Below are 16,127 nucleotides of genomic sequence, written 5' to 3' on the forward strand. Positions count from 1 at the left end.
AATAAGCACATCAGGATAAGTGGTAAAGATTTGAGTCTGATTGGTAGGAATGTTGGTTTGGTCATAACTGTTATAACTCCTCTAGCCTTTACAATTCCAAGGGGAAAGGAGTGACATCCAAGAGCAGCAAGAATTGTACATTTTCAGATATATCTTCAGACAAATAGAAGCCTGGACAGTTGCACCATAAGCAACAGCCTCACCATGATGCTCTCGTTGAACCCCTTGCCACTGAAGAAGTCCTGAAGAAGCTTCTGGATTTGGGGGATGTGAGTGGAATCGTGCACCGGAGTGTCATGAATCTGTGATTTCTCTAGCCTAGAATCTTTTAAGGCCTTTTCCACAGGGTCCAGTGTGTGCCCCGGAAGAGATCAGCATTCAGCTCTTTGAACTTCGGGTGACTGATGTATAGAAGTGATCCCTTCAGCAAGGGAGTCAGTTTCAGGACTGGCCTTAGTACTAGAAGAGAGATGGTGTGCAGTAAACAGCCTTTTTGTTCTCACTGAAGTCCTTCTTGTGCTTTAGCTCAGACTTGGCAATGAGATGGTTGAGCATGTGATGACAAAGTCCTCTCCATCTAACTGGGTGTCCCTAGCTGTGGACTTGACTTCAAAAATGCCATCTTCAGTGGTAAGATGGAAACACCCAAAGCGCACCTTCAAGGTCAAAGATCAACACATTTCTCTTGGCAACACCTTTTTGTCCAAGCCATAAGCAACAGCAGCAGCAGCTGGCGTAGTGATGGTTCGGAGCATATTGAGACCAGCGATGGTTCCAGCATCTTGGCTGGCCTGACTTGGGAATTGTTGGAGTAGGCCAGTACTGTGACCACAGCATTTGTGACAGTCTTTCCAAGTTAAGCTTCAGCAATTTCTTTTATCTTGGTCAAGATCATAGAGGATAGAAACCTTTGGTCTCCCCTTTATACTCCACTGGGACCTTAAGCCTACCTGCACCATTTAGCACTATAAAAGACCAATGCTTCATATCTGACTGTACAACTGCATCATCAAATCCCCACCTAATCAGACAATTGGCATCCCAAAGTCTGTTGATGGGGTTCATTGCAACTTGATTCTTTGAAGGATCACCAATTAAAAATTCCATATCTGAAGGTAGCATAGCTGAGGATGGTCCTATTTCCTTGGCACTTAGCAATGATCTCCACTTTTCCATGTTGGACAACTCCCAAACGGAATAAATAGTGTGAAGAACAATGCCAACTGTGGGTCCTTCAACATGGTTGCTGGGGAGTTGGGGGTCACAGCTGACCACTGTAGAGAATGAAAGATCCCAAATTCTTGAATTATCATCAATTTTCCTCCTAAGCAAGTTTTGTTACAATTTTCCCAAAAAGATATTGAAACTATTCTTGAGACTTGATTGCCTCAAGGGACGCAGGGGTCCTCAAACTACAGCCATGGGCCAGATTCGGCAGCTGAGGACGATTATCCCCATCACCCAGGGCTATGAAGTTTCTTTATTTAAAGGCCCACAAAACAAAGTTTTTGTTTTTACTATAGTCTGCCCCTCCAACATTCTGAGGGACAGTGAACTGCCCCCTATTTAAAAAGTTTGGAGATCCCTGGACCTAGAGAATCAGATGTTTTGCATCACTTCTTGCTCACTTAGATGTAATAAAATCACTATGAGGATTTCCTGGAGTTAAGAGACACTTGATTTATGAACTACAAAGTATAACTCAGAGGCAGAGGATTTTGCTTACAACAACTTGAAGTATCCTTAATGATTATTCATGTTAAATAGTCTTTGTTAGGGTTAAGTAAATGTTATTTTGCTACCTCTTAAATGACCTATGAATATCTCATTTGTTTGCTTTGTTCATTTAAAAAATATTGAGTTCCAAATTCTGCACCTCCTCACTCCTCCCTCTCCCACCATTAAGAAGGCAAGTATCAAATTATAGATGTGGCAAGTTATAAATGTGAAATTATGCAAAACATATTTCCATATTAGCCATGTGGGGAAAAAAAAGTCAAAAAAAGTAGGCTTCAATCTGCTTTCAAGAATTCATCAGTTCTTTTTCTGGAGGAGGAAAACATTTTTATCTTGAGTTCTTTGAAGTTGTCTTGGATCACTGTCTTGGACAGAGTAACTAATCCTTTAACAGTTGATCATTATTTAAGTATTTTTGATACTATGTACAATTTTCTCCTGGTCCTGCTCACTTCATTCTACCTCACTTCATGTAAATCTTTACATATTTTTCTAAAGCTATGCTGTTTGTTATTTTTTATAGCATAAAAGTATCCCATCACAATCATACACCACAATGTGGTCATCCATCAATGGATTGATATTCCCTTAATTTCTAATCTTTTTTATCAGAAAAAAGAATTGTTATAAATACTTTTAATACAAATAGCTCCTTTGGCATGCAGACCTAATAGTGGTATTGCTAAGCGAAAGAGTATCTATAATTTTATTACCCTTTGGACATAGTTCCACAATGTCCTCTAGAATGGGTGGACCAGTTCACAACTCCATCAAAAGTGCATTAGTAGGGGCAGATAGAGCAACAACCCTGAAGTCAGGAGGATCTGAGTTCAAATCTAGTCTCAGATATTTAATACTCTCTAGCTGTGTGACCTTGGGCAAGTCACTTAACCCCAATTGCCTCAGAGGAAAAAAGTGCATTAGTATACATGTTTTCCTACATTCACTTCAGCCTTTCTAATTTTTTTTTCTGTCATGTTAGCCAATCTGATAGCTTCCTGATGATATATATTTATATATATATATATATATATATGGAACTCAGAACAACAGAGGCAAAGAAGCATCTCAACTGAATCAATGATATGTACTTGATTATCCTGGTCATGCTTTTACAAAAAAAAAATTCGTTTTGTTAATTCTTGGTTTATGGATGTCTTATTTCATGCCAAAAGAAAGAGAAATAGAGACAAAGACAGAGACAGACACTCAGATAGACAGATACAGAGAGAGAAAGGAAGAGTGAGAGAAACAGAAAGAGACAGAAACAGAGAGAGGGAGGGAGGGAAGGAGGAAGAAAAAGGAGAGATTATATAATTAGAAACTACATTGGTATGGGACAACAATCTTATGGTCCTGTTCTCTCATTTTAAAGATGAGTTTTGAGGAAACTGAGGCCCAGAGAAATAAAATAGCTTTCACATGACTGATCAATCAATAAGATTTATTAAGTATCTATTATGTGATAAACTGTTAGGTACTGAAGATATAGAGGCAAAAATGAAAAAAATCGTTGCCCTAAGAGAGCACATATTTTATTATGACCAATAATATATTCATAAATAAGTATATAAAAAGAAATATAAGAACATATTTTGATGGAACATTATTAACCAATCAAACAAACATTTCTTAAGTATCTATTGTATGTCAGGAACTATGCTAAATGCTGGTGATTTAAATAAAAAAACAAAACAGTTCCTGCCTCCAAGAGACTTATCATCTAGCCAAGGGAGATAATATGCATTTATGAAGGTATACACATACAAAAATAAAAGGGAACTTTGAACGGAAAGGCACCCATAGCTAGAAGAGATAGGAAAGACATTATATAGAAAGTAACACTTAAGTTGAGTCCTAAAAGAAATCAAAAGGTCCAAGAGATGAAGGTGAGGAAGAACAGAGACAGGTTGGGGCAAAAGTTTTAAAATGGCAGATAGTGTCATGTATGAGAAAAAAGCAGCCAGTGTAACTGCATTATAAAAGACATGGAGGAGAGTTGAGAATAAGACTATAAAAAAGTTAAAGAGGTTGAAATAAAACCACAAAAGTTTATAATTAATTCTAGACAAACCTAGGAGTCATGGGAGTTTATTGGGTAAAAGTGGGCAAGCTGTGTAGAAAATGGACTGAAAGAAGGGGAGACAAATCTGGGAAGCCAATGAGGAGAATATTGCAGCACTCCAGAGAAGGCACCATGTGGACTTGAACTGGATTTGTGTTTGTATGACAGAAGGGAAGGTGATTAAGAGGTTATCAGAGGGAGGTTACAAACATGGGTGATTAGAAATTATAGTAAGTAAATAGTAGTAAGTTAATTTGGAAAAGGGATTGGTTTGAAGGGAAAGATTATGAGTTTTGTTCTAGGCAGGCTAAATTTCAGACATTTATGGGACATAAAGTTTAGAACGTCAAAAGACAATAATCGATTTGGAACTGGAGTTCAGTAGGGAAAATTAGGCTAAATATATTGATGTATATGACATTTATATAGATTTGATAATTAATCCCATTAGACCTGAAGAGATCACCAAGAGATAAGAAAGGAAAGGGATCTTGGGGGTTAAATTCCCAGGACAGTTTCTTGAAGAAAGGCATAGTCTCTACTTTTGTACTTCTGTCTCCAGTGTTTATTATAGTGTCTAGCACATACTAAGCTCTTAAAAATGCTGTTTCAGTTATTTCTGAGGGACTACCAATACAAAAGGAGAAAGATGGGAGATACAGTATCTTGTATAAGTAACAACAAGAAAGTCAGTTTGCTTGGACTAAAAGTGGTCTATTGCTTTTAAATGTCAACACCAAGATCTAAGTCTATTATTTTTTATATTGTGTTAAGCTGTTTGTTATATATATCTATAAAGGAACGGCAAACACTGGTGTGTGTCATTCATTATTTGATTTTAAGCATAAAGATTAATAAATAAAGCAACATGAAGAATATCACAAAATACATTTTTGTGCCAAAGAAGAAATAATGCCCTGTGCTCAAGGAGAAATGCTTCTTCTTTTCTCTTACACAGCATTGCTCATATTAGTGAAGGGAAAGTTATTTCTCATTTGAGTCAACATTTAAGGCAATGTTTGAAATCAAAGCAAATTAGCAACAATAAGTTTTATGTTCATTGCAAATGTATCCATTTTCTGTAAGAACAGAAATGTTTCCCATTGATATAATTCTATCATGTGTTGCCATCTACCACAATTTCTAGAAATCCTTAATGCATAATTTTGATTTAAAAATTTTGACACTCATCATCTTATTTACACTTCTCAGACTAGCTAAAATGATGGAAGGGGAATGTAACAAATGTTGGAAGAGATATAGAAAAATTGGGACACTAATTCACTGTTGTTGGAACTATGAACTGATTCATCCATTTTAGAGTATAATCTGGAATTATTCCCAAAGAATTATAAAACTGGGAATACCCTATGATCCAGCAATTTCACAATTATGTCTGTTTGCCAAGGTGATTAGGGGAAAAGGAAAAAAAATTATATATTCTGAAATATATCCTCTCTTTGTGGTCACAAAGAACTGGAAATGGAGAGGATGCCTTTCGACTGGGGAATGGCCAAACAAGTTGTGGCATATGATTGTGATGTTATATTACTGTTCTATAAGAAATGATGACCTGATTTTTGTAGTGGCAAAGAACTAAAAATTGAATAAATGCCCACCATTTGGGGAATGGTTGGATAAGTTATAGTACATGAATCTAATGGAATATTATTTTAATAAGAAACGATGAGAGATGATTTCAGAAAAGCTTAGAAATACTTAGATAAAGTGATGCTGAGGGAAATCAACAGAAACAGAATATTATAAACAGTAACAGCAAAATTATGTGATGAACAATGATGACAGACACAGCTCTTCTCAGCAGTGTGGCTATCCAGGACAATTCTAAAAGACTTGGGATGGAAATTGCCATCTACCTCCAGAGGGAGAACTATGAAGACAATATAGATGGAAACATAGTATTTTTCTCCTTTTTTGTTAATTTCCTTTTTCTTTTTCATAGTTTTCTTATTCTGGTCTTTGATACATATGGAATTATGTTTTAAGGTATTATATATATGACATATATCAGATTACTTGGTTCTTGGGAAGAGGGGAGGTAAGAGAGGGAGGATGGAAAAATTGGAACATAGAATCTTACAAAAATGAATGTTGAAAACTATTTTTACATGTACTTGGAAAAAAATACTATGGAGAAAAAAAAAACTATAAAGGATCTATGAAGGAAGATATTATTCACACCAGAGAAAGAACTGAATTTATAGTATGATTTAAAATGCACACACGTATGTATGTATGTATGTATGGCTTATATGGACTTTTTGTGCCCAATGGTGGTCTCTAAGATAGGGAAGGAAGGAGGGGGAAGAAAAGTAAACAGCAGAGAACAAAATAAAACTTAGAAACAAGCACAGAAATTAGGGAAGCTCTGAAAATGATTTCTAATACTACAGTGTTGTTTTTTTTAAAGTAAATAGTATAAAATGGAAATTCATGGTTTTATATTGCATACTCTTTGTTTCATATTGTGTAGATAGAAATGTTATTTCTTTTTTCATTTCTTTGTATTTAAGTTCAAAATTAATTGTAAAAAATTTTAATCTATGATTTCATTACCAAAATTAACTCCCAGGTGAAGATTCTCCCTCTTCTGGTGCCAATTGGAATCTAGTCTACTATTTATAATATTAGAGCTACCTTGGGACACTGAGAAGTAATGGAACTTGACCAGAGTCATAGAATCCATACTTATTGAAGGGAGGATTTGAAACTATGCTTCTCCAGCAATCTACTGATAAGCTGTTTTTAGGCATCCACCAAATATTGGACACTGTTCAGTGAGGGGATGCAAGATCAAAGAAAATGAAACTCCATATATCCAAGGATCTTACATTCTAATATGGAAGATAGTGCATGTGTATATTTCATATATATTTACATATATATGAAATAAATAAGTTAAAGGCTAAGGAAAGACTTCATGAAGATGATATTTGAGTTGTAAATTAAGGTAAGAGAAACAAAGTCTGTGAGATGGGGATAAGAAAAGAAAGCATTCTAGAAATCCAATCAAGAGGACAGAAAGACAATAAATATATATATATGAGTATATATGCAGGTACATATATAAATACATGTATATGTATTTATTGATATGTAAAATCATGGTATATTTTCTCTATGTATGGAAAAACTTCATGTAAAAGGTGGTACTTGAACTACATCTTGAAGGAAAAGTTGCAGGTGAAAAGCAGGGATGGATGGCGCAAAGGCATAGAGATAGGAGGAACTAGAAGCCAGTATGGCTGGCTTGCAAAGTACAGGAAAGAATGTAATAAAAAATGATGCTAGAAAAATAGTGTGAGGCCAAGTTGCGATATGAGTTACTTTTTAAAGTATTGATTGAAAATAGAGACAAATGTGGATTATTTTTTCAATAATAATGGATATTCATTGACAATCCAAAAAAAAAATTATAATAAAGTACTTGTATTAAATGAATAACTTTTAAGAAGGGATATACTCCACAATTAAAGAAACAGATAATGTTCTTTGCGCTTATATTCTGAGGATCATAGAAAATGTAGTGAAATTTCTTTTCTGGTTAAATATGAGGTAGAAAATTATTCTCTGCAGTCTAGGCTATACAGAAAAAAAAAAGATCAGATATGGTATGTTAAAATAAATTTTCATTGCTATTTTTCTGTATCACGTGAATTTCTTTGGTACCAGAATATTAAAAGATTTGAAGGGATGTAGCAGAACATAAAGAATATATGATTTTGTTAGCATGAGACATATTAAAATATTATTTCAGGCCACCAACACAAATTGATTGAAACCCATCTAAGATTTAGTAGTTAAGTCCTAGGTAAGACAGGTTGTGATTTTCCTGGAGTCACATACCTAGTTTTCTACGTGAAATTTAAAGGTTGGGCTTCCTAAATCTAGCCCCAGCCTATTCTCCTGTAGATGACAGCTTCGCTTTTTTCTAGGACCCCATCATTCAGAATTTACAGAAGGGATTGCTTAAAGAAAAGGAGAAACCACAAAGCTTTTCAGATGATGCCAAGTTTGATAAAACAAAGTGGAAAATTCATAGTCCCGTTGTCTCTTATACATTTTGAAATTAACAACTGAGAACAAAACACCGGTCACTTGGCTGATAAAAGCAAAAATTCTGCCATGCCTACTCTCTGGATATAAAGACCAATTTAAAAGCAGGAGTTGGGTGGAAATGTTGCAATTACTTCCCATGATAAACAAATGGAATACAAACTGCTGATCTTTTTTTCCATGAGGTAACTGTCCACTCTGAAAATGAAAATTTACAGAATGGCTGAGGCCACTGAGTAGCAACAAATTATACTTTATTTACCCACAATGTGATGGTGATGCACCAGAGTGGAAGTTTATCACAATAACTAGGCAAAGAGAGGAAAGGCAAGTGGAATGGCAATAGATGAATTGAAGTACTGACAGTGTCTTCATCTCTAAAAAAGGTTATGATCATTACTTGTCCTAATGGTTTCAGAGAAATGCTAAGAAAGTAAGATAATACAAATAAAAAGTTTAAGTCCACATTGTTATGCCACTTTATTTGGTGACACAAAATGATTGCTCCAATTTGTACTGGCAAATTATTTTCCTATCTAGCTCTAGCAAAAAACTTTCAAATATATTCTCGCTAATCTTGACTTATTTCAAAATGATCCCACAACTAGATTTCAGAGTGGCATAGCCTTAGGCAATTTTATATCTTCAGGGAGTCTGATATTATTTTGAACAAAACTACATAAAACTCTCTGTGTTTTAATGGCCATGTTCCTCTAGTACATTAATACAATAAAAGACCATTAGTATAATAATAAAAGACCAAAGTATAACAGCTCCTTCACATTTTCCTGGTTGTATTAATGTCAAAAAAGCCTACCACTACTATCTTAAGTTATTTTTAAAAGAACTGTTTCTCCACTTGATCCTTTTTTTAAAAGTAATTACTTTGTTGCAGCGATTAAGGGATTTTTCTGGTGTCATTTTTGCCATTTTCAGAATGAAAATATTTGTTAATTTTTAAATGCATTTTCCTATATGTTCCAGATATATCTCCTAAAATAAGGATGTAAACAAATAGAACTGCAATGAATATAAAATCAAATGTGTACAATCAGTACAAATGTGGCTTTTTGTTGTTGTTGTTTTTCCAAAGTAAGGGAAAGTTTTCCACTATAAAGCAAAAATTAAAATCTTGGGGTGGCATTCTAGTAAGATATTTTTCTCCACAGAATAAAGAGAAATTAAGAATAAAACTTGTCATGGGCTGAGGCTTGAGTTGATGCACTGAGGTCCCAAGCACATGAGGCTAAATAGTAATTGGACCATACTCTATTAATATATAAGCTTGGAGAAAGAATGGCCCCTGCCCACTCTTTGTGCAAGTCCTGATGTGTTGTATAGGAAATGATGATTTTGGTGGGTGGAGGCAGGGGAGTGGAAAAGGAAGGGGAAGGAGAGACTGCTAGCATTTTGCGATTGCAATTGCAACGGCTTTTCAGCTCAGGTCTCTCTCTGCTAGCTGGCTTCCTGTCGCAGCTGACCATATATTGCTATGGCAATCTTTCTTGCCCATATTGCTATCACAATCCTTACTCATCTCTTCACTTCAATAAATATTGAAGATTTTTCCCTTAACCTGAATTCCTGACTCTGGCTGATTTTAAATACACGGTCATTACAAAAACTTAATAAGAACATTTTGTGTTAAAAATTATTATCTGCTTAGCTTGCAATAGTTCTTTTTCAAGTTGACATTTAGATTAGCATTATTAGTATATTTATTAGTATATTTTTGAAGAATGGGAATTTTATGGCAACTAATCCAGGAAGTAAGAAAGTTGAAATATATACTATTAAAAAGCTACCTTACATTTTAAAGCATTGCTCAATATCAGAATCATTATTCTAGAATTATCTTTCCTTAATCAAAGAAAAATCAAACTCCTAATCTGGGGACAGGAAGAAAAAACACAAAATTAATTCAATAGTAGAACAATAGTAAAGACACGGTTTGCTGTTTAAGCAATGTTTCTGTTAGCTTTAAAAACTGATCATAGCACCTAATGGCACAAGGAAAATGCTAGTGGAAAAAGGATGCAGATCATACAATTACAACAAAGCTAGAACAAGAAAAATTAATTTTAAAATATACTACAGATGCTTTCTAGGGTTATGAATATAATAAATATGCTTTGTTCTTAAAGCTTTACAGATTATGTTTTAAAATAATGCTCACAATAACAGGTTATATACAAATAATAGATATTTTACAAATAGAAATTAAATTCAATTTACTATTTCATACATTAACCATATCTGTAACTAAAGTAGACACCTTAATGCAAATTTTACATTATAGCAAATTTAAATCCAACTCTAAGAGGCAATACATAACTGAATCTTGCAATAAGCTTAGTCAAAGAAAAATTATCTTTGTTACGACTAATATACATACTGCAATTTTAATGAGAGACACATTTGAAGATAAAGTGATACAAAGAATAAATGTTCTGTTGGGAATTTAAACCTATATGATATATTAGGCCAATAGTTTTTTTAGAAACAGAAAACATATTTCTAACAGAAGCTGTTTTTAAAAAAAAAAATATTCCTCTGATATGACCCCAACAGAATTTGAGAATAGCATATAAGGAGTATGATTTTACTGTATACCCTGCTCTAAATAATAATAGTTTCTTGCAAAGTCTAATATAGGACATAAACATTCCGTTAACAAGTATTTCTTGGTTGATTTAGAAGATAGGACATAAAAATAAGACAGTCACGTCCAATTCCACATGGATTCTCAGCTCAGATCCTGGTTTTTGCACAGTTTACCTTGTGAACATGATCCGAGTGACATTTCGCAAATTCCTGGATAAATGTTGCTACACTCTGCCAGCAGAGAGACAGGCTATGTCATGCACAGATCAATAATAACACCGTGTTTCATCAGCCTCAAAATCAAAAGTGCTTCATCTGGCAAAAGCCATGGCCCTTGAGAATCTGGCATATATAAACTGAATACTCTACAAGGGATGTCTACTATTCAAACTTTTGTGGTAAAGCATCATGCAATTCACAATGAAACAGAATAACAAAAGTAGTTTTTAAATTAGTTACTTCCAAAGGTTTGAAATCACTTAGAAGCTATTTAATAAAGGAAATTAAGCTATTTGTAAATTAAACTATTAACATAAATTAAGCTATTTAAAATTCTATATAGTTCCTTACTGAAAACATGAATTCAGTAGAATTTAAATGTACTTTATGAATAAATATATAATGTGCCAATGGATAGACTCCCCAGACTATGTGCATAGTATTACAAAGAACAAATCTATATAACTTATAACATTTATATATTATAGCCTTGTTTTAATTTCAAAGATCTGGCTCATTTTTAAATATTCTACATAACCTTGAAATACATACATTAAATAAATATAATATCCCCATCAAAGATTTTTGATGTAGTAGTTTCCTTGGAAGGGTTGTTCTTATTATTTTGATTTTTAATATCAGTCTGCCATTTGGGTAATGTCAAAGCAAAAGAGGATTCATTTCAACAAAGATCACAATGCTCCAGGGTATGTAAAATACAGTTCAAATTCTCCTCTCATAAAGCTTCTCATCTTGTTGGCAGGACAGGGGAGAAGATAAACACATTTAAATAAATATAATCTAATATTCAAATAGTTCTCTGATCTCAGCTATTTAGATAATCCTTGCAATGATGCAGACAACAATTTGTTGATATAATGAGATTCTTTTTCATATCTATGGGGAGACCATTTAATATGCTGGTGGCATCTGTGATTATTCTGGGCATCTTGAAACTCCCAGGGAAGAATCATTATTTCTTACTTGCTTTCAACACATGATAGGCCCATCTTGTTTTCCAATCATATGTTTCTTTGATGACACTTTTACTCCAGTTCTTTGTAGCCCCTTTGCTAGTGTTGTAGCCTGCTCACACCCATAATCTGACTCTCCATGCCCTTCTGAGTAACATTAATTATTAACAGTAAAATTAGGAATATGCTCATAGAGATAACCATAAAGCACAGCAATACACAGAGAAATCCATAACAAAGTGCTATATAACTTGGAGAAAGTTTATAAGAAAGAGAGATTGTGAAGAAAGGTATGGGTAGGTGGGGGGGGGGAGAAGGAATTTCCAATTCATGGAACAAAGGAGAAAAAGCATAAGACAAGGAATGAGTTATAGACAAAGGAGGACAATAAGGTAATGAGTGAGTTGTAGTAAGAGATAGTATCAGGTTGTAGAGCACCATGAGTGTCAGGAATTAGACCTAATCTAATAGGTAACTGAAAATTATTATAATTTCCCTAATTTCTAGAAAAGTATATATTGATCTTGGAAGTTATTTTGACTTGAGCAGTAACCATATGTACTGAGTAGTACACAAGGCAGGCTCAAATTTGAATGGGCAAATTTTCAAATATGCTTCTGATGTCTATTAATCCTAATCAGCAGATTTTTTTAAACTAATCAACTCTCTTCTCAAATATAAAAATTTTGTTGTTTGGCTTCAAAAGCAAAACATATAAATTATAGAATTTAAGAAATCTGTGACGATTCTTAGATGTCTGTAAGATTTAACGTGCTCTTGCAAGTGATATTTATTTTTACTATCCTAGATTATGTCCCATAACCCTTTAACATTTTCAATATCCCTCTCACTCTCCATGTTCATTCCTGCCTTCTGTTTTTCGCTCCATTGGTTCCTATCATATAGCAAATCCTTGAAATTTTGTTGTGGGGTTCCTGCATGAATATATTATTTTATCTTATGTCTCATCCCCCGATATATATTGTAAGCTACATGAGAGTAGGACCTGGACTGTGATTTAGGTAAACATTTTATATTCTCCAGTGGTCTTTGTTGAACTGATTTTAATCTCATGTAACAGCCTTTCAAAATAGTACTTAAAATAATTAAATCTGTACTCTACATTTTGGCAATTTATTATAAATTAATTCAGCACTTTATTATATACAAATTTGGGCTCTCTGTTCCTTGAAAGTAAATCTTGCTTTCTTGATGAGTGAAAGCTTCCTAGAATGAAGGGATGACAAAGAACTGTTTTATATGCTTCTGAAAATCCAAAATTCAATAAGCACATACTAAATTTCAGAGTAATTTAGCTTACAGTTTACATATATGAATACACACACACATACACAAGTAGTTATAAGGTACACACCATAACCTGTAATTCTCAGTGTTCTAATAATGACAATGAACCTAAATTAACCCAAGGAAGCTATGTAACCTCTTTGGGGATCAGTTTCTTCCTTTGTAAAACTGAATATTTACACTATATTTTAGAAGTCTTTCAAGCTCTGATGTGCAATGTTATTGTGTACTGATAAAATAATATTCTAATTTAGTTCAGAAATTATTTAAAGTATATGTAAGAACATTTAAATTCATGTAAATGTTGTTCCAGCCTTAAAGTATTGTATGATGCTGGCTATTTAAAGTTATTTATCTTGTTGACTAGTGCCTGCTTCATTTGCAATTTAAACAATTGTAAGAAATTAATTTAAGGCCATTTTTAATATAAATGCTATCAGTATGATATAACCTTTCCTCTAAATAAAGTACTTTTTAATGCCCAATGCAGAATTGACTTAGCAAAATGGCTATCATCATCTTACTCATATAGCTTGAGTACTAAATGTCAGACTACAGGTTCATAAAGATAAATAAATATATTGTAATTTAACATTTTTGTAAAAAGTCAATTATTAGTCATCTTATTACATTCACTAAAATTCATTAAACTTTAAAATAAGTTTTTACTAAAATTCATTAAACTTTAAAATAAGTTTTTACTTAAATGGGGGCCTTTCAACTTTGTGATATCAATACATTTTTGCATGTTTCATGATACCAGAGCATCTAAAATAAATACATTTTAAGTAATAAGGGAAAAAATTATACCAGCAATAAGAGGTGGTACTTAAGATCATAGATTTAGATCTTACACATCTACCAGCACAATTCCTTCCTTTTATTGAGGAAAGGGAAGTTAAGAGAAGTTGTTAATTTCTCAAACTCACATAGGTACTAAATAGAAGGAGTATAGACTAGATTTTTAAATTTGTACATTTTGTACTCCAAACTCAGGTGTGCTCTCTCACTCTCTCTCTGTCTGTCTCTTTCTTTCTCTCCCTTTCTCTGTCTCTCTCTCTTTCCCTATGTGTTTCTCTGGGTCTCTCTGTCTCTCTCTCTCTCACTGTCACTCTTGTTTTGCTCTCCACATACATATACATATATAATATTAAACATATATGGAATATATTATAGATGTATATGTATGCATATATATTGAATCTGTGTATTATATAAATACATATAAATGGATACTATTATCTATATATACTGAATGACTACAACTAGATTGAATGGGCCCTTCAAATTCAGCAATTCTATTGACTATATTCTTCAATATAAGAAAAAGTCTTCATTTCATACAGTTAGAAACACTTTTCTGTAGGAAAATGATACTGAAACTACAATAAAATTTTTGTAACCTCATGGTTTGTTGGACACACAAAATAAAAATGCAAAAGCTGAATCAGTGCTGAACAATTGGAAGGAATTCTGTGGAATGCGATCATGAAATAGCCATAGAAATACAGAGAGAATTGGGGTGCAAGTTTAAGCCACGATTTAAGTTTCAAGATACAAAGGCAGTTATAGCAGTAGTCAACAGTCAATAAAAATTTATTTAGTGCCATTATGTACCAGATACTATATTAAGCTCTGGAGATGCAAATACAAATACAGCACGTGGAACTAGGGGAGAAAGTATCCAGGGCAGGGACATGAGGGAGAAGTCCAAAAGGAAAGTAGTTGGTGGGAAATGGAGAGAAAACTACTGGGAATCCTCCTAAACAGAGGTTTAGGAGCTCAGATATTCAGTAATACATGAGAAGAAAGCCTTGCATCTGCAGCGCAATAACCACTAGAAAGAGAAAATCCTCAATAGTTTCAGAATCTGATTCAGAAACAAGAATCTGAGTGTTTTTAACTTAGCTCCAGGGGCTAGGTTTCTGTCCTATGAAACAAAAAACTTTGACGTGAGGATGATATGACTGAGGTTATTTATTGATGGTGGTTGCTAGTTGGGATCAATGACAGAAGAGAAAAAGTTTATCTCCCTTTCTTGAAATCTCCTTTGGGCAGTCATTTTCCATGTGGTTTTCTGTATTTCTTTAATCTGTTTCTATTTTCTTATTTTTTGTCTCTTATACATTGTGACTAGTCATAAATGATCTACAGCTCACATAATGACAATTAATTGCATGCCTAATAGTAAGGGAAATGCAATGGAGTGTGTGAACGATGATAACTTCAAAAAACAAGTCAGTTTCAAACCTATATACAACAAGCTAGAGCTTTCTTGTTCTGGTTAAAAATCAAGCCAGTTTCATTGATCATAGATTTAGAACTAGAAGGGAAAGTAGAGGTCACCTATTCCAGGTAAGGAAACTGAGGCTCAAGAAGGACCTCTTAAGAGATCCATGCCTCTAGTTTGCCGCTGGCTTTGGGGACTATAGTCTCAAAGATACCCCTGTTCTCTGCGTCACCTGAATCACCTGGTAGATTATCCTTCTCTGCTTTATAAGAAGCAGTGTAGTATGCAGGCCACAGAAGGAAGTCACTGGGCCTGAACTTGAGTTCTGAGCTTGTATAAGTCATCTGAACCTTCCTGAGTCTCAGTTTCCTTACCTGGACTAGTCTAATCTAGCAGAATACTATGGCACTTGCAGTTGTAGGGGAGCAGAAATCCTTCCTGGGTAAAGACACAGTAACTACACTTCTACCCAGATCACATAGAAGATTGAAAACTTGCAGATTCCTAGAAGTAGCTCTGAAAATAGCATATAAAAACCTGAATCTGGGAGTGGTACTGCTCCAACCCCAGCTATCTTTAACATAAAGTTCAAGGCCATGAAATAGCTGGAAAATAAACAAAACAATAACAACTTGATTGTTTACTATGGTGGAGGGAAAGATCAAGACATAAATTCAGAAGAAGACAACAATGTGTAAATAGCTATGAGCAAAGTCTCAAGGAAAAATGAGAATTGGAAACAATACTAACAAAAACTCCTGTAGGAGTTAAAGAAATAGATAAGGATGGGAGAGGAAAATTGGGGAAAGAAATGAGAATGAAGCAAGAAAATTGTGAAAAGAAAATTAACAGATTCATAAAAGTGGCACAAAATATTGAAGAAAAATCACCTTAAAAAAAGAAACAGTCAAAT

The 16,127-nt window shown here is 33.9% G+C and overlaps 1 protein-coding gene across 1 annotated transcript in view; it reads right to left on the minus strand.

Moving 5' to 3' along the window:
- Window positions 1-16,127, minus strand: part of CNTLN (centlein) — a 446,067-nt gene that overhangs the window by 115,120 nt on the left and 314,820 nt on the right. The gene's annotated exons all lie outside the window — the stretch shown is intronic.

This window comes from Antechinus flavipes, chromosome 1, assembly GCF_016432865.1.
Source record: "Antechinus flavipes isolate AdamAnt ecotype Samford, QLD, Australia chromosome 1, AdamAnt_v2, whole genome shotgun sequence".
Lineage (NCBI taxonomy): Eukaryota > Metazoa > Chordata > Mammalia > Dasyuromorphia > Dasyuridae > Antechinus > Antechinus flavipes.